The sequence below is a fragment of the Danio rerio genome, chromosome 18, assembly GCF_052040795.2.
Source record: "Danio rerio strain M-AB ecotype USA chromosome 18, GRCz13ab, whole genome shotgun sequence".
NCBI classification, from domain to species: domain Eukaryota; kingdom Metazoa; phylum Chordata; class Actinopteri; order Cypriniformes; family Danionidae; genus Danio; species Danio rerio.
The window spans coordinates 46,162,596-46,183,967 of record NC_141038.1 but is presented as its reverse complement, the minus strand read 5'-3'; the positions used below and the strand labels follow the sequence as shown (position 1 = coordinate 46,183,967).

At 34.2% G+C, this 21,372-nt stretch overlaps 1 protein-coding gene across 13 annotated transcripts in view; it reads right to left on the bottom strand.

Moving 5' to 3' along the window:
- The window catches only part of nectin1b (nectin cell adhesion molecule 1b), a 527,810-nt gene that overhangs the window by 428,281 nt on the left and 78,157 nt on the right, over positions 1-21,372 (bottom strand).

The window sequence follows — 21,372 nt, the reverse complement described above, 5'->3', positions numbered from 1 at the left end:
TGACAGCACTACCGACTGCGCCACTTCGTCGCCAATACACCTTAATTAACAGGGAATTTTTGAGACTCAAGGCTAGAAATGATAGCCAAGTAGCTAAAGTCAAAATACCATTTTAATATGTACTAAACTAAAAACATACAGTGCTCAAAATATGAGTATACCCCTTTCAAATTTCTCATTTAGAGAAATATATATATATATATATATATATATATATATATATATATATATATGTATATATATATATATATATATCCCCTTTCAAATCTCTCATTTATATATATATATATATATATATATATATATATATATATATATATATATATATATATATATATATATATATATATATATATATATATATATATATATATATATATTTTTTTTTTTTAGGAAGACTAATCTTAAAAAAAAAAAACTTGTGATAATTGTCGAAAATGTACTTTAGGAAAGACAGCAAGGATTTCAATTAATTCAATAAAAGGGGCCCCCTAAAAGTCATTGCTTACTGGGACTTACATTCCTCCACCCTGGGTTTTATGCATAACTGTTTTTTCCAACTTACGTTGCATTAACCTGGAACATTCTGTGCAGAGAAACCCATGGACCCCAGTGTTCATCTTCCCCTTTACTCCCTCAAAACCTTCATTTTAAGGGTCTAGTTTGTGAAGTATGTGCTGCAGGGCCTGAGTGCCCTAGGTCAGCATGTGCTAGAGGGCCCTAACGGTTTATGCTGTATCTGCCTGAAGGCTCCTGCTGCTCATTTTTCTTTGACAGTCTCAGGCTTTGGTGGACACTGGGAATCTAAGACACTGAGCACATTGGGTAGGTTCAGAATAAAGAAGCACCAGGCCACTGATTGGATATGAAAAGGTGCGATTTAAAAACTCTTTATGCTCAAGGTGATAAAAAAAAGGTTTATTTAATTTTTTTTTTTTTTCTAAAAATAAATAAAAGGTTAAAAATACCTATGGTTTGCTGATGTATATCAACCCATGCAACTGAATGTGACATTTAGATGGATATGCAAATATTTCAATAAGAATGAACAACAAAAATTTATAAAAAATAAAAAAAAAACTAGCCTGCTTACATAACATATGTTTAATGCAATTAATACTTAATCTTAAAAGGCACCTAAGATTTTTTTTGAGGTAGAAATATGATCCAAATCCCAGGGATTTTGAGCCCTGTTTAGGAGCTTGGTTCCCCAGCCCACCAAATTGATTGACAGGTGCGTATGTCTCCATAGTAACATGTATACACGTCCACAGAACATGATGTGCAAAGAAACTGGGATTAACAGATCTGTTCCAACTCTCTGTGATCAGCAGCACCTCAGTTTTACTCACTTTTTTTTTTTTTTAAACAGAGCATCTGTAGTTAAGTAAAGACAGTAAAATCACTATATAAATCATAACCTCTGGAATCACCACATCCACATAGTGTCAGCAAATGTGTGTGTGTGTACTGCAAACTTTGTAACAGCATTTGTGTGTGACTCATCATTGCAGAAAGGCTTGAACAAACCCCACCACAAATATATCAAATAAACTTAAGGCTGGCTCACACTGTGCAAATCTTTTTATAATCCTAAGCAATTGTAGCATGTCAGACTGCATGAACATGGATCCCATGTCAGACTGTAAGATCTCAGCTGTCATAATGACTGAATGACAATAAGATGTGCCTAACATGGAAGAAACCTCCCCCGGAATTTGACGCCATTCATCCATGACACTTTCACTATCCTGGATTCTGAAATAGTTCCTCACAGCAAATGTAAACAATCAGTATTGCCAATATTGCACACAGCATGTCTCAATAAAAAAATAAATAATAATAAATGTTTTGAAATTTTCCCACAGTCATTTGAATTGTCGCATGGATTGCGTCATCGGATTTGGTGCTCCTATTGGTTCTTGGATTGATGCTCATTGCAGCTGTCGCTACACTTCAGGAAAGTGTCTGAAATCTTCTGACACTGCCAGAACTTTATCGGAGGTAAATTTGATTGCAACAGCCATTAAGCAACTGTCTTTGATGTCAATCCAACTATCAAAGGTCACAGATTTTAGCGTAAGATTTCAGGAATCTTTTAGGAATTCCCAAATTTGTCTCAGCTGACAAAATCGTGGCTGAAATTTCACAGTGCGAGCAGGGCTTTACTTGGTATTTTTATCTGTCTCTGTCACTGACTGCTTTTTACAACACAGGCTCATATTGAAAACATAGTCCCATGTACGTTTCTGGAGATCACGAATTATGTAGCCGGAGGTACGTATGGCTGAGTTGAATTTTTTAAGAGAATGCTACGGGCAGTGTGATGCCGTTTCTTTTCATGCTTACTAGCTGATCGCTTAACCCAGTGTGGAGGGCTTTCCCGCAACAACAAGTTTGTCCAGTTAGATTGTTGTGTACATCAACAGACTTGAGACGCAGAAAGGAGTTGACCATGACGACAATTGGGTTCGAGTCCGGGGAAGGGCAGTTCCAGAAATCAGGTAAGAAAAAAAAGAATCCAAAAAATAAAGTGAACAACGGTGAGAATGTGGTAAAATCTGAAAACGTGGTAATAATCAGACGAGGGCTGTTCTTTTTCTAGACGGCTTTTGTGAATCGTTGGTTGAGTTTAGGGAAGTAAGTAAAGTGGCCGGGTCAATTGATAAAATTGATTAGGTTAAGGGAAGGAGGAGGGGGGGTCAGTTGGCCATTCAGTCAGTCAGACAGGCAGTCACTCGACAGCGGCCTCTGGTGGGTTTATGCAAGAACAGCGCAGTCGTAAGAGAAATTTGAAATACGAAAAAGCGCACACAGCGGCCTCTCATGGATTTGTGAAAACAAAAACAGCAAAAATACGTACACGTATTTTGTAGTCGCTAGAACCGTCCATCGTACTACGTTTTCAGAATGAGCCTGGGTTGGCTGTTTATCTGAGGTAATGCAGTAGAAGCAGACACGCCCGTGGGAACAGTGGGCAGGCAGAACCAACTCATTTGCATTTAAAAGCACAGGCTACATAAACAGCAACACTTTCCTCTAATCACAAATTGGGCCTATTCAGCAGGGTATAATAAATAATCTGACAGGAATCTTGACTGAAAATTTATACAGAGAACATATTCATTTGATTTCATTAAGACTCTTCTTTCTTATTTCACCTTAATTGTTGGAAAGTTTAATATAACACACAAGCACTATTGTCTTAAAAACCCACGTGGCTGATAAGAGAGAGGAAATGCTTGTAAGGGAAAATAGTCAAAATCTGGATGCTTCAAAACAATGCAGCAAAGTATTATCATATTATTTGGTGTGCTTTCTCATAACATATCCGGGAATGTAGTTAACTTAATTGTTCAGCAGTGGCTGGATATTGGATTATTTAAGAATCAAGTCAGTAGTTAGAGTGTGAGTAGGTGGTCTTTCGAGGCTGTTTGAGTGCAGTCGACCACGCGAGCACTTAAAGTATGAAAGCAACTTGATCAATTACATTTTCAGCTACATCGTGGGTTGAAAGTGCACGAGTTTAACATGTTCAGACTGCAGCAAATCAGATTTTATCCAGCAGAGTGTCTACATTATTAATTGAGATCAAATCTGATTTGTGTGTCCAGACATGGCATTTTGTCCGCATGGGTTGCTTTATGTGACGAAGCTTTGAAAACAAATGCAGGGAAAATGATGCATCATCTTTATGTCTCCAAATAAGCAACTTGTCAAGTCAATGTGTAGAGCACATGTTAAATTTTTTCTTCTGGGATGGAGAAATTCTACATTAAAGCCAGCGGTATATATAACAATCTTTCATGATGTGATCTTTGCAATCTCTGTTGTATTTTGTATTGTTTTCTCGTCTCTCTCTCTCTCTCTCTCTCTCTCTCTCTCTCTCTCTCTCTGTTCTAGATGGGTGTGGCTAATAATTATGGTGGTCTGGCAACATGATTCCACCTATAAAAGCCGTCCTAACCTTTACTCTGATGCCACTTTGTGACGTCTTCACTGAATTTGAATCGTTTGCTATCGTTATATTATTCTGCGTATTCTTCGATGTTTGTTTAATTTCTACTATCTGTTTGAGAGAGTGTTTCTGATCAGAAAGTTATTTTATTTGTTGTTGCTTGTTGATGTTCTGAGACTTCCCACTTATTGTCCACTGCCTGTTTACAAACCTTGATTGAGCTTTGTGATCGTGGACTATATATTTTAGGAAACTTGTATACATTGTGTATTTTTTTTTTTGTCACTTCAAGGGAAGTAGGGGTCTTGATGCCATTTTATTTCATATCTCTTTGTATTTTATTTTTTTTTATTTGTGTGGAAGGGAATTTAGTTATTTCACAAAAGGTGTGTTTTGTTTATTTTTTTGGCTTTTTCTGTCCTTGAATATTCCCATTCAATTCCCATTCAAGCCAGTAAATACTTTCACATTTGCCCTATCTCTCTGGTTCGACACTCTTTATATCGAATCATTTCATCCATATTTTCACTCACAATAACAAAACCCATTTCTGTTACGGCTTAACCCCTTGAGGTCATAACATGACAGACTTCACTGTTTGTATGTGTATGATTTTTTTTTCTAAATTTTTGTCAAGTCTTCAAAAGTATTTGTTTTTCCTACTATTGAAGACTTGACGCTTAAGTTAAATTAACTGGTTTTCAGCTTCTTCTTAATATATTATTTTTGTGTTCAACAGAATAATGAATCTCAAAGGTTTGGAACCACTTAATGGTGAGTAAATTTTCATCTTTGGGTTAACTATCCATTTAAGAACTTTAAAGACAAGCACCTGAGTCAAGAGATTATAAGTCTGCAACTGTGTGAAACAGCCATTTCCACTTTCACTTTTAAGGCTTGACCAGGGCCATGTTTAGGCTTTTTTTGGACTGCACTTGCCCAAGGTATTTGGCAGGCCAAAAGAGCCTAGATGAGGCCCAGTCACTCTTCAAGCCAAAGGGCACAAACACAGATTTTACCTGAGTCAGTCAACACTGCTGCTCTTTTACCATGTTTTTATATTCGTTTACCAGCTGACATCATTTTCCAGTGTAACCTCACCATCCTGGCCAAATTTGCCCATCATGGCCTCCTAACCATGCCTACGCCCATTTTTTAATTGGCTTCATCCATCTGCCTCCACCAATCAGCTGGTGTGTAATGTGTGGTGATGTCGTCGTGTCATCCAGGTGAATGCTGCACTTTGAGTGCATAGAAAAGCACTGTATAAATGTAATGAATTCTTCTTCTTCTTCTTCTTCTTATTATTATTATTATTATTAGTATTATTATTAGTATTATTATTATCATCAAGATTTAAATATGTTCAGCCTATATTTGTAGAGCTAAAGCCTGCTTTTGCTTACTGTTTCTACCATTGAGCCAAAAGTGAACATGCAATAGTGTGCCACGGCCATTTCCACTTTCACTTTTGGGGCTTGACCAGGGCCTTATTTGGGCTTTTTTGGACTGTAATAACCCAACGTATTCGGCAGGCCATAAAAATCCTAGATGAGGCGAATAACTTCATAAGCCCCAGCTCATGAACACAGGCAGAGTTTACCAGAGTCAGTCATCACTGCCATTCGTTTACCATGATTTCATATCCATTTACCAGCAGACATTGTATACCAGTGTAACCCAAAATGTGCCCACTGGGCTCTGTCCATCATGGCCTCCTAACCATACCCATATCCTTATTGGCTTCATTAATCTGTTTCCACCAATCAGCTGGTGTGTGGACTGGTGCAAAATGGCTGGTGTCGCATAACCTAGGTGGATGCTGCACTTTGAGGGCCTAGAAAAAACACTCTGTAAATGTAATGAGCTATGCTTCTTCTTCTTCTTTTTCTTTTTATTATTATTATTATTATTATTATTATTATTATTGTTGTTGTTGTTGTTGTCATCAAGATTTTAAAAAGTAAATGTACAGAGCTAAAGGCTGCTTATGCTTACTGTTGACATAATAAATACACTTTATGCTCATGAAAATAACAGAGAACACTTATCACTTACAACACTTACAAATAATCATCTATTTATTTGGCTTCATTTTTCACCTCTCCACCCCATGCTTTTGTTGATAGCAGATTTTCTGCATCTGCACCATTATAAATTATGTATACTCCATTTTGGCTCATTTAACTCCAGTTTTCTGTGCATGAACTCCCTCTGTGGCTTTGCCTGAAGGGATAACAGAATAGTGAAATGAAAGAAGGCACTCAAACATTCTCTAATCACGTTTTTTTATTTTTTTTTTTGTGAAAAAAAATACTAGAAGAAATGCTTGTTTTTTGCTCATCTGTACCCTTTGGATTTAAAAGCCCTAATAGAGTAAATCTGTGTTATCCTATGATCGCACGTGAAGGAAAAAGCAGCGACTAAATAAATACGTTAGTCTGATTTAGGTACGCTAGTGACACAAATTAATAAATATATTGTAAATTATTGGTTATGTCAATTCTGGAGTCTAAAAAGCAAATGTTTTCTTCTGTCAAGCCTCTTTTGCTATCTAGTTTAGCTTTCATGCCTTTCCCTCTCCTTGATAAAATAATGAAGTTGTTAAAGTTGACATCAGATGAAATTTTCGCTTTTGTAGATTTGTATTGTATTGTGTTTAGTTAGGTTTGTGCTGCCAGCTCAAACAGGTTGAGGTTGAATTAGCATGATTCTAAGGTCCCATGCACTTTAGGGGCCCCAAAAGTTACTATTAAGGTGCCCTAATACCACCCCACGACCCCATCCCATCCTTGCTCTTGACTTATGGGGCACAACGAAAAATTTCTCTACCATGTTTGTTTCGTTTGGATTTTGTGATCAAACACCAGCATCAGTTCGCTCATGTATAGAATCCAGTCATCATGTGGTGTTGTTGGTTTTCACACTGACCAGAACAGAAATAAAGCAGTGTCACTTTTCATATGTATAGATGTTTGTTTGAATACATTTTACATTGATAATGACAGGCTGCAATATCAAACAATGACCTGAGAAAGAAAGAAAGCATGGATCCATCCTGCCTTGTTTCAACGGTTCAGGCTGGTGTAATGGTGTGGGGGATATTTTCTTGGCACACTTTGAGTGCCAATTGAGCATAATGTCAATGCCACAGCCTATCTGAGTATTGTTGGTGACCATGTCCACCTCTTTATGACCACAGTGTACCCATCTTCTGATGGCTACTTCCAGCAGGATAATGCTGACTGGTTTCTTAAACATGACAATAAGTTCACTGTACTCAAATTGCCTCCACAGTCACCAAATCTCAATCAGATGGAGCACCTTTGTGATGTGGTGGAATGGGAGATTTGCATTATGGATGTCCAGCTGAAAATATGCCAATATGGACCAAAATCTCTGAGGAATATTTCCAATACCTTGTTGAATCTATGCTACAAAGGATTAAGGCAGTTCTGAAGGCAAAATTGGGTCCAACCCAGTACTAGTAAGGTGTACCTAATAAAGTGGCCAGAAAGAAAATTGTACATACACATACAAATTATAACAAAAATACAACAAGAGTGCATAAAATTAATGACATGCCACAGTCTGTATTTAATTATCTGTATTCTGTATTCAATTATTACAACTTTTTAAAAAAAAAAAATACTCTCCAGGTCAGAATGACCTGAACAGGACCCATTAAGGAAAAGATATTCGTCACAAATATGTCCTTTAAAGAAATTATTTTCTAAATACTATTATTTTGCACAAAATGTCACAAAAAAGTCACACTTATCTCAAAAGATGACCTACAAAAATGTTTTAAATTTCACGTTGTGCTATATCAGGGGTGTCCAAACTTGGTCCTGGAGGGTGGGTGTCTTGCATAGTTTAGCTCCAACTTCCTTCAACACACCTGCCTACAAGTTTCTAGTATACATAGAAAGAGCTTGGTTAGCTGGTTCAGGTATGTTTAGTTGGGGTTGGAACTAAAATATGCAGGACGCCAGCCCTCCAGGACCAAGTCTGGACACACATGTGTTAAATCATCAGAATGTATTATATTGGATCTTTTTGTAAGCTTGTTTAATTACCATTTAAAATGTTTTGAAAGTTGTTGCAAGCTTCCATAATCTAACCTTAAATGCTATAATTAAAATTATGCATTTGCCACTTAAAAACTGAAGTGCATAAGTTTAATTATAACAAGGGTTTCTTATTCTTTCTTTCTCATTTGAAGTGACTGTAGAACTGTATAATTCACACCTACTGTATAACTGTCAATCAGTCCAGCTCTTTTCTCTTCTTTCCAGATTTTACAGAAGACAGACAGGCTTTAAATGCAAGTGTATGTATGTGTGTGTGTGTGTGTGTGTATGTTTCTGGCCACCCGGTCAGTCCCTTCACCACACACACATTCCTCACAGCCAAACCTTTGAAGCTTCAGCCTCAAATTAAAGATGTACAGATATGCCACACACCCTTGCTGTATCCCAGCCATTTTTACAGTCCATCTCAGTCCTTCACTCCAAAGAAAAAGCTTTCTAAGAGGCAGGGGACGATAAGAAGAAACCCCACATTACTGAAAGAGTTGAACTGTGCAGTAGTGCACTTTGTCCAGGCTGTGATTACAGACCGAGTGTCAGGCAGGCGTGATGTTAGGAATTAACATAGAAGCTCCTGCTGTGAAACCAAACGCCCTACACACAGCTCAAGAGTCGCAAAGATACTAGTCTTTGCTCACAATGAAGAAACCCTGTGGCGCAAAGTATTATGGGAGATAATGCTACATGTCATTCCTGCGTATAAAGCTGCAGATTTAATCCACTTTGCCACTGGAGCTAAAGATTTGTGTAATAGTAGGTTTAAATAACCAAAACAATATTTAAAGGATGATTGATGAAGAGTCGTTGCTGTCTATTACTGACTTTTGACTGAATTTTTAAAATTATTTATATATATATATGTATATATATGTATATATATATATATATATATGTATATATATATATATATATATATATATATATATATATATATACACACACACACACACACACACACATATATACACACATATATATATATATATATATATATATATATATATATATATATATATATATATACACACACACACACACACACACACACACACACACACACACACACACACACACACACACACACACACACACACACACATATATATATATATATATATATATATATATATATATATATATATATATATATATATATATATAATTTTTTTCTTTTTTTCTAAAGAAAGTCTGATTTGTTTTATTTCGGCTAGAATAAAATCATAAAAAAATACGTCAAAATTACTAGCCCCTTTAAACTATATTTGTTTTTGGTAGTCAACAGAATAAACCATAGTTATACAATAATACTAGATAGAATAATAAAGGATAAAATAAATCAGTTATTAGAAATGAGGTAATAAAACTATTATGTTTAGAAATGTGTTGAAAAAATATATTTTCTCTGCTAAACTGAAATTGGGAGAAAAAAAATAAACAGGTGGGCTAATAATTCAGCGGGGCTTACAATTCTGACTTAAACTGTATATGGGCAATTTCACACTTGTTGCATTGGCATATGGCTGTGTATCAGCACTCCTGGTAGGCGTGCCATAATGCCACACCAGTGACAATATACAGCCATATCACACTGCTACGAGCGTATTGCGTTTATACAACAGTTTGATGGCATAATCATGTACATAAAAAAGAAAACAAGCACGGAGAATCTAAAAACTACTTTCTTCCACCATTCATTCACATCTGTAGCTAACTTCAAAGGAGCAGAAATCGTTGCTACTACACAAACCTCACTTTAGAGCTAGTGTTTGAATGATTCTCTAGCGTAATATCTAAAGTGAAGACAAAAAAGGTGATTTTGCTCACATTTTAAGAACGGCAAAGCAAACACTACCAGATTACTGTTGTGTTTGTGATAAGCAAAAACACTAAACACATACGAGCATTTCTTCTTTCTTTTCTTTTTTTTTTTACTGAACTAGTCTGCAGTAACGAAAACCAGAGACTCATTAGAAACAAACAGATGGCTCAGGGTTTTGCAAAGAGTGGCTAACACAAAATACATACATTCCTGATATTTAAGTTCCTTCTAACACTCAACACACCACAATTACTATGATATAAAAACAGCACTACAACATACAAAAGAGAGAGATTGATTAGAGTCACTTGCCTGTTTAACAAATGATTTGATCAGCTGTAGTTTAAAATTATGGAAGGTTTTTCTCCTCTAAGGGCTTATTATTGGGCCCCATATCGCCCTCTTGTGGATAGACAACCTCAACCATCTTTGGTCTGCTCAATGACAGGCTAATGGCTGCCGACACGCTGTCTTTTAAAAAGTATAAATCTTTCAAATAGGCACTATCCTTATAAATAAAATCCAAACAACTACATTCTTGACTAAAAAAGTCGAAAGTACATTATGTTGTACACAAGGGTAAAGAGGCTGGGGGAGTGCTATGTAGTCCACTGGGTAAAGTTCCAGATTTATTTAAAAATAGTTATAATAATATAATATAATATAATATAATATAATATAATATAATATAATATAATATAATATAATATAATACAATATAATATAATATGATATAATATAATATAATATAATATGATATGATATAATATAATATAATAAAATATAATATAATATAATATAATATAATATAATATAATATAATATAATATAATATAATATCTACCTATTTATTTATTTATTTGTTTGTTTTTTGTTTGTTTGTTTGTTTATTTATTTTTGTTTCTCTGTATCTCTGCCAAATATTGTCCAATGTTAACAAATCATTCAATGGAACCTTACTTATTGATTTTTTTTTTCAATTAATAAATATACTATAAATATCAATTTCCCAAAAAATTAACACTTATGACTGGTTTTGTGGCCCAGGATCACACATTACAAACATTTGGTTTGATTTCCATGTTGGCTTTCATTCTGTTATCAGTTGAATCGCTATATAGAATCCATTTCAGTACGACAGTTAAACAGTTAACGCATAATTCAATTTCCGGCTGAGCCAAAAGTGAGTAAGTTTAGCAAAAAGGTTCCTTTATTAATTTCTTTTTAAATCCAGTGAATTTAAACCTGAGCTGAAGCCAGGTTTGACTTTCGAGTCAGAGCCAATCATCCGAATAGCATTTATTTACAGCTAGCTAGCTGCGATTCAGGGTTATCTTTGAAGTGTGTCCCTCTCCGCTGTTTCAAACCTCAGGAGAAGCCTATTAGATGTCACAGAGTATGTGTTCTTGGCATGAAAGTGCATGGAGCAAAATTGCTTCTGCACTGAGCAAATAGATGGACTCCCAGTTCAATGACAGTTCAACACACTTGGTGCAAATGGAGAGAAAGAAAGTGACCGGGAAACTGTCACATGCTTCATATAAGCAACAAACAGCGAGCAGTCTGAGCTCCACAATGGTCCCATGCGCTCCATTCACCGACAATCAAACCGAGCCACACAAAACTTAATTACATTTGTGTGGTTATTTAATGCAAAGTGCTTCCAGCCAGCAGTCTGTCAAAGCCGTTTGTAAATATTTCTCCAGTAAATCGGCGGACACTGGTGCAAAATAATCGCATAATTGACTTCCGCGAATCGCTTTTTACTTCTATTGCAAACCGGCGAGCCAATCAAGAAACAATTTAGTTACACAGTTTGAAATTGCCAGCGGCAATGCTTCATATAACAGCTAAGTGAGAAATGGAGAGCTTTGAGAACAATGAGGTAAATCTATCACCTAACTGAAGCAACACTGTGTCTCCATCACAAAGCCCAGTCTGAGGTTTCAATTGTTTTCATCAGAGTTTTTGATAATGAAGTAATAATGCTTGATATTTAAGCATTCTGTAAGGTATAAAGTCACAATTATGAGCAGATTTCACCATTGAAATATAACTGATTGACCTATATTGTGGCAATTGTGAGAAACAAATGACAACTATGCAATGACAACTACAGGATGCAGTACAATATAATAAAATCCAAATTCATGCTTGTTGTCATTAGTTAATACGATGTTTCGCAACCATGTTCCTGGAGGACCACCAGTACTACACATTTTCCATAGCTGCGTCCCAAATGGCACACTATACACTATGCACTCATGCACTATGTACTTATGCACTTACACACTCAACGGGATAGTATATGTATGTAGTGTTGTCCCAAATGGCACACTAATGTTTTTTTTACTAAGCGGAAATTCAAACTGTTTCCCTGATGACGTTTGACGGTTGCCAAATCAGTGAAATAAACAACTGAATTATAAAATAATACCTGCCTTAAGTACTGCCATATTCACCATCGGGAGGCGCTATAATCACTCTTGTAGGAGAATTTTGCTTTCATCATCCAAAATAAATAGTTATCCAACATGTGTGTCCGATAGCTCCGCCCCTTCCGCTACGCAAGCAAACCTGCGTTCGTTGAGTGCATGAAGTGTCCATCATTACACACTTCATTTTAGCGGCTGAATGAGTGCATCATCCGGGTAATTAAAGTGCACTTATTATTTTTAGAATTTTCAGTGTGAACACACTACTTATACTATTCATACTACAAAATGGCGTAGAATAGTGCACAAGTATGCGATTTGGGACGCAGCTAGTGTCTCCTTAACCAAACACACCTGATTCAGATCATCAGCTCATTAGCAGAGACCGAAAGACCTGAAATGGGTGTGACAGACAAAGGAGACATCCAAAACATGAAGTGTTGGTGGTCCTCCTAGAACGTCCTTGAGAAACTCTGAGTTACTGGACTGTGAGTAAACAAGAACCAACAATGAACTTTTTTATCTTAATTTATGTTATTGAAGGTGAATATATTCTGTTAAAACATATGTTTTGTTTTCTAGTAAATAACCTTACATTTATATACATTAATCTCATAGCAAAGTGTTAAATTTAATTCAAACCATGTAAACCCAGCCAATTTGTCATGTTCTTTACTGTAATTAAAGGGTTAGTTCACCCAAAAATTAATCTTCTGTTAATAATCCCATCAGGCATAGGATGTCAACATGATATCAAACTGACATTATATCCCAATGCTGTGAGACATTGAATTTTGGTTGGAAATGAAAATCGGGTTGATGTCAGAACCCAACATTAGGCTGATATCAATGTTTAACGTCAGACAGACGTTACATTTTGGTAAATTTCCAATGCAACCTAAAAACAACCAGATATTAAAGTCTAATGATGTTACACTGTGTTACTTTCCAACGCAACCTAAAAACAACCAATTATCAGCTTCTAATGATGTTACGTTGCATTACTTTCCAACGCAGCCTAAAAACAACCAAATATCAACGTCTAATGATGTTATGTTGTGTTACGTTGTGGATTTAGTCCTTGAATACTGACAAATATTTCACTATGATCTGTATAATTAAAATAAAAATTATAAAAATATACATTTAACAACCCTACAATTGTTTAAAGAATTGTGAATGCATCATCGTGCCAGTCTTTTCGAGAAACAAGGCTGAAACTGGCAGATCTAGAGCCCTAATATACTTTGTGTTCAAAAGGCTTTGTTTATTTGTAAAATAGGTGTTTGTATCTAGATTTAGCCTACAATAAAGTAAAATTAGAGGCATAGTTAGTAGTTTAACCTACAGTAACATCTAAAATAGCTAATCAGAAAATACTATAGGAAAGAATACACTAAATATCCCTCAAAATGCTGAAAACTTAAATAAGCTATATTAATAAACTAGACAGAACTAAAAATAAATATATATATGACCGAAGCATGTACTACACATACTAACTGAAACAGTTGACTCCTGATCATCAATGTATAATTCACACACTGACATCTATTAGACATTGGATTTTAGTTGTCATGCTTGACGAATAAATGTCAGTATTTGACATCAATAAGATGTTGGCTCGATATTGGATTTTGGTCACTTTCCAACACAACCTAAAATTAACAAATATCAATGTAATTTCACATCGTTATTGGACACAAAATAACATTCTACTTAAATTTAGCCAAAATTAATGTATGTCATTTTGTGTCTGCTGGGATTTTCTCACCCTCGTCTAGATTAAATTCAAGAATTCTCACTATAGACAGCAACAGTAACGACATGTTCAAAGTCCAGAATAAAGAACTTTCATGTTTACAGTTTTCATGTGACTTTATGAGTGGTTTAAATATATTCATCACTACAATCATCCAAAGCTCCCAGAACATTTTTGTGGTCCAAACGTTTTTAAAAAAATCACCCATGTTCACCTATTTTTTCTTTCCTACATTATAGATTCCTAACCTGGTCTGATGGGTCTGGGTCTGATGGTAAAAAAACAACAACATTTTTACAGTTTTTGATGCACAAAAGCTCTCAGATATATTCTAAAATATAAATATTAAATATATATTTTATGTTTTGAAGATGAATGAATGTCTCAGAGAATTGGAAAGACATGAGGTGAGAGATTATTAACTTCATTTAAATTTTTTGACAAACCAACCCTTTAATTTCTGTACAGATACATTAATTGAAGTGTTTTTTTTTTTTTAATGTAGACATTGACAAGTTTCAATGATGTTAAACAATATTAGGTACGTTTCATGGTTGGGAAAATAGAAATGTAATTTTAAACAGTTATTTGCCGTTTTTTTTTTTTTTTCATTTTATTTATTTTTTTTGTAACAGTTTAACAATTCAGAGCAGTGTTTCTCGAAAGGTGAGTCGTGACCCAAAATGGGTCGCCAGAAGTGTTTTGAGTGGGTCGCGGAGTGCAATTGTGATGCACAACAACAATTTTGAAAGAGTGTGTGAAAGCCGTTGACTTTTGTCACACATGATGTATGTGCGGGATGAAAACACATTCTCAATAAAAATCAGTGGCCAAAACTATGACAGATTTGAATGCTTTTAGGTGAAAAGGATGTACAATTGCCATCTAAAACAGCATTATTAGCCACTGTATATATTTTCCCCAATTTTGGTTTAACGAAAAGAAGATTTTCTCAACGAATTTCTAAACATAATCATTTTAATAACTCATTTCTAATGACAGATTTATTTTATCTTTGCCATGATAACAGTACATAATACCCTACACTACCTGACAAAAGTCTTATCGACTTTCCAAGTTTTAGGAACAACAAATATTAACTTGACTTCTAGTCAAACATTTGGTATCAGAAGTGGCTTATATGAAAAGCAAGTGTCACAAGATGGTGAATCACAAAAATCCATGTGCAGCAATTTACTATGACAAAAATAAACAAAAGGATATTCCCAAACTTGCACAGGAACTACAATCAAGATACAAAAATATAGCAATGAGTCCAGACAAAAGAACTGACAAAAACCCCAAAACATGCAAATAAAAAAAAAAAACAGGACAGGAGCGCTAACAAAAACAATCATGAATCCAAAAATCAGCAAATGCTAAACTAGATCACCAAACATACATACATACATACATACATACATACATACATACATACATACATACATACATACATACATACATACCAGACACGAGGTACAAACAAAATCCTAGGGCAACTAAAACACAAAACAAAAGGGTTTATATCGACAGGGCTATTTTAACAAACAAGAAACAGCTGTAACAATTTAATCAGAAGTGCAAAGGATTATAGGAAATGAAGTTAAACTACTCAAGTGTCCAAAAAGGGTACTGCAACAGGTGTGACAACAAGGGCCTCTATATTACGCTTATTTTACCAAAGTAATATGTGATCATGATTTTTAATTATTTAATTACACTGTAAAAAAAAATCATAATTTTTTGGTTTATTTCCGACTGGTGGAGTGCCGGAAAAAAATAAAATAACGGCCGTTAAATTACAGAAATTTACCGGAATATAACAGACATTAATTTACAGAAATTTACTTAAATTTAAATTTCTGGTAAATTTCTCTAATTCAAACTTTGTTATTTTACAGTAAATGTTCATAATTTAAAGGCCGTCATTTTTCTTTTTTTCCTTTCATTTTCCTTTCACCCCAGCTGCCTTAAATAAACCGTAAAATTATGGATTTTTTAACAGTGTAGGAGAGTAAGCTCTGACTTTGCATAGACAAAAGTCTTGTCCCGCAACAGAAATAATATACAGTATAGAATACAAGTCATGGTGCAGTAGAAAATAATTACTATTGTGTATGACTCCCATGAGCTTGGATAACTGCGTCCATAAATCTCTGCAATGACTCAAATCACTTATTAACTTTGTTATCTGGAATGACAAAGAAAGCGTTCTTGCAGAACTCCCAGAATTCATCAAGATACTTTGGATTCATCTTCAATACCTCCTCCTTCATTTTAACCCAGACATGCTCAATAATGTTCATTTCTGGTGACTGGGCTGGCCAATACTGGAGCAACCAAACTTTCTTTGCTTTTAGAAACTTTGATGTGGAGGCTGAAGTATGAGAAGCACTATCCTGCTGAAGAATTTGCCCTCTCCTGTGGTTTGTAATGTAATGGGCAAATGTCTTGATACCTCAGGCTGTTGATGTTGCCATCTACTCTGCAGATATTCTTAATGTAACCCCAAGCCATGATTTTTCCTTCACCAAACTTGAATGATTTCTGTGAGAATCTTGAGTCGATGTGGTTTCCAATAGGTCTTCTGCAGTATTTGTGATGATTGGGATGCAGTTCAACAGATGATTCCTTCTTCCACTTTTCCAAATGATCAACTAGAAGTCACGTTATTATTTGTTGCCCTTACAATCAACCAGAAGACTTTTGTCAGGTAGTGTATAGTCTCTTTACACAGCAGAATAAGTTTCAATGGTGCATACTGGGCTTTAGAGTAAGTGAATTCAAAATCCAGTCAATGCCAGAAGAGGAAACAGTAAAACACTGAACCAAATCACCAACAGTCGCTACCACCCGACTGTGTAATTAAATACAAGCTCTTCAGCATAACAGCCCAATATTGAAATAGTGCACTTATATGCATATGAGCTGAAATTGTGCAGAATGTAATACATTTCAAACGAAAGAGCAGATAAAAGGGAAAATATGCATAGTATCGATTCTCTGCCTTTCTGAGCTCAGATAAGGAAAATGAGCTTTACTCTTTGCTTTAAGCGGATTGAGAAAAATCACCATCCTCTTTCCTTTTCTCCCAGATGTAAGTCCTTTTATCGGACTGCTGTTTCCGTGTTTCATTCGCAGTCTTTGCTCCATGAACGTGCTAGACTGATTAAAGGTCTGCTTCTGAGGTTAAGCCTGTTTTAAGCAGAAGTGCTGTAGTTTCACACGTGTTGCTGTGAATGTGCTCGTCACGTCTCTTATTAGTTTACTTACAGAGACACTGCGTATTCAGACTATTAAGGCTTCGACAGATGTTTGATGTTTAGAATGAATGCAAAACTGATTTTGCTGATGATAAATTGTCAGACAAATATAATGGTGATTGAAAGTTTAATTAGTTTTCCTCATATCATTTTTTTGGGTGTGTGTTTTATGTAGTTTACATGGAAAATTCATTTAATTGGCCCATATGTTGTTGTTTTTTCTGTATAATATCCTGTACAATATAAATACTGTAACAGTGTACTGTATATAAATAATATTATAAATATAAATTAGATAATAGTAAACATTACTGTATAATTTTCTTCTAATATTATAATATAATATAGTATTCATTCATTCATTTTCTTGTCAGCTTAGTCCCTTTATTAATTCGGGGTCGCCACAGTGGAATGAACCGCCAACATATCCAGCGAGTTTTTACGCAGCGGATGCCCTTCCAGCCGCAACCCATCTCTGGGAAATATAATAATATAATATAATATAATATAATATAATATAATATAATATAATATAATATAATATAATATAATATAATACATTTGTGTGTGGAGTTTGCATGTTCTCCCCATGTTGCCGTGGGATTCCTTTAAGTTCTCCGGTTTCCCCTACAGTCTAAACACATGCACTATAGGTTATTTGAATAAACTAAATTGGCAGTTTTGTATTTGTGTCATTGAGTGTGTATGGGTGTCTCCCAGTACTGGGTTGCAGCTGGAAGGGCACCCGTTGTGTAAAACATATGCTGGATAAGTTGGTGGTTCATTCCACTGTGGCAACCCCTGATTAATAGAGAGACTAAGCCGAAAAGAAAAGAATGAATAATCTAATATATCATAATATAATATAATATAATATAATATAATATAATATAATATAATATAATATTCATCTTCTGATGGCTACTTCCAGTAGAATAACGCACCATGTCATAAAGCACAAATCATCTCAGACTGGTTTCTTGAACATGACTTTGAGTTCACTGTACTCAAATGGCCTCCACAGTCACCTGATCTCAATCCAATAAAGCACCTTTGGCATGTGGTGGAATGGGAGATTCGCACCATAGATATGTAGCTGACAAATCTGCAGCCACTGCCTGATGCTATCATGTCAATATAGACCAAAATATCCAGACCAAATTTTCCAGTAGCTTGTTGAATCTAATCCACAAAGGATTAAGACAGCTCTGAAGGCAAAAGTGGTCCAACCCGTTCCTAGCAACATGTATCTAAAAAAATGGCTGGTGAATGTGTACGTTTATTGGATCCATGCATTTGGCTCTTGAATTGGCCAAAAAAAAAAGGCATACAAACATCACTTAGAAAGAACGTTAACCATTGCTTTATATGTTTTCATGTATTTCAATGTGCTGTCGAGTTGTACTTTGTTTGTTTTTATTTATAACTGACTGTTCATTGGTCTTGTATGAATGTTAGTTTAGTATTTTATTTATTTAAGATTAAGAATGTATACATTTCACTGGTATTAAAAACAACACAATTTTATATGAATATACTTAAAGGTTGATCAAACATAAATTGTTTTCATTCATTCATTTGTTCATTTAATTTATTCATATTCAATATTCATTGCAGCAAAAATATGATTGTTTTCATCAAATTGTTTGGCTTCATAAAATGTGAATGTGATGTGGACAGTTTGAAAAGTTTTTTTTTTTTTTAAGATTATTTAAATATATCTAGGAAAGGAAGACACTGAACTAAATCATTTTAGTCTTTGTTTTAAAAGGTCAAGATTAACTTAGAAGTTAGATAATGTCTTTTTTGTTATCATTTGTGTAAAATACAAGCAATTTCTGCGTAGAAACAATCCCAAAATATTTATCTGTTTGTTGTACTCTTTAAACAAAGATTGTACAATTTTAAATGATTATAAAGCTGTTTATTTAAAATTATTTTTTATTTATCTTTTATTTATTTATTTATTTTAACCTATTTATTATTTATTTATTTTATTTTAACTTCTCATTTATTTATTTTATTTTAAATTATTAATTTTTAAGATTTAACTTATTTTTTATTTTAACTTATTTCTATATTTTGTTTTAACATATCTTATGTATTTATTCGTTAATTTTTAACTTATTTTTTTATTTTAACTTTTTATTTATTTATTTATTTATTTTAAGTTATTTATTTAAATATTTATCTATTTATTTTATCTCATTTATTTATTTTATTTCATCTATCTATCTATCTATCTATCTATCTATCTATCTATCTATCTATCTATCTATCTATCTATCTATCTATCTAGTATGAAATTACTTCAGTTATTTCCATACACAATTTCCAGGGTATCAGATATGACCATCCCCCACTTCCACTCTACACTCCCTTTTTCCTTATTTTACAGGAGACACTATACAATCATAAGAACACATGTAAAAATGCTTTTTGTGAGCAACTCTCAACGAAACTTTCATAAACAGTTGAAAGGGCCTTCGACAATCGAAAGTGCAATCTTTTTCCATCAGCGTTTTCTGTATTGACAGTGTTCATCTGGGTAGTGTTTGTCTATGATTAACTCTTCACCCAATGCCAGCGAGTGCCTGCCAGTGTTTATTGAGCCCTGCGCTACAAAAAAATGACAATGTTCTCGCCTGAAATGGCTTTTGAAAGCTTGTTTGATGGAGCCAAGATTTCCATTTTCTTGTCCTCTTTCTCTCTCTTTTGAAGACGAGAGAATCAAAATGTCATCTGTTCTGGCAGGCTGTGAGAGGACCAGCGCTGGCCTGACCTGAGAACAGCGGATTCTGCCCGTTGCCTTGCCAGCACCCCAGGATCAACAGGGAAGCAAAGTTAAAAAGGGGGCTGAGGATTTTCCTTTATATCCATGTCGGAAGATGACTGGCTAAAATTTCCGGCAAAAAGTGAGCAGATTTCAGCTTTAGCAAGCAATGAATGTTGAGGTAACTTCAGTCAGAGGACAATCATTCTTTTTAGCTTGTCCTCTGGCTTGAACACAGAGGACTTCATCTGTCGGGTACAGTAAGTAGGGTTTGCAGAGACAGAATTACCGTTCCAATTTATCCTGCAAGGCAGTTTTTTCCTTGTATTTTAATCAGTTGCTCAGCATGCAGGACTGTAAATGGTGAAAAAAAATTATATATTTTTTCAATTAATTAGAAAAATAATCATATTTATTTATTTATTTATTTAGTTTAAATAAAATATCAAAGTGTGAGTGAAATAATGTTCCAGTATAATTCAGTTATATATTATTTTTAGAAATATTTATCATCATTATTTGTGATATATTTATCATCATCATTCATATTTTTAGATATTTAAATATAAAATTAACAATATTTTGACCTCTATCTAATATATAAAAAGAACACATGAAATATAAAGTATATCAATTTAAATTAGTATTAATAATAATAATAATAATAATAACAAAAACAACATATTTTGAGGTACTCTGATCCTCTCATCAAATGAATATTGTAAAAATGCCGACAAGCAAATTATTGTTACACTATATGCCATTTAATGACATGTGGATGTTTTCTAATGAATGGAATTTAAAGCTGTATTACAATTTAATGTATTTATTTTTACTTTATATATTTAAATCTTAAATATATAAAAAAATACACTGAGCATTACTGTACATTAAACTTTTTTTTTTTCCATTTGCTACTTGTAAAAAAAACATTTTTGTTCGAGTCAGAGATCAACTATGAAGTTGTCTCGAACACACATTGGCAGCCTCTGGAGTTTATAATTTACAAATCAAAAATATTTTTGTTACAAAAACACATAAATCTGCATCATAAGACATGCGTTATAACCCCTTGTTAGTTTTATGATGTATTTATGCACTTTTGGAAACTTAAAAATGGCCACAAAATGTGAAGTAAAGCAAGTTAACAATGTAAAATAACAATGTAACAACGTAAAATAACTTTGCATGAAGTAACTTAATGTAACTTAACATAACGTAAAGTAACTTAACACACCTCGACGTGAAGTAATTCAACGTAAAGTAACAAT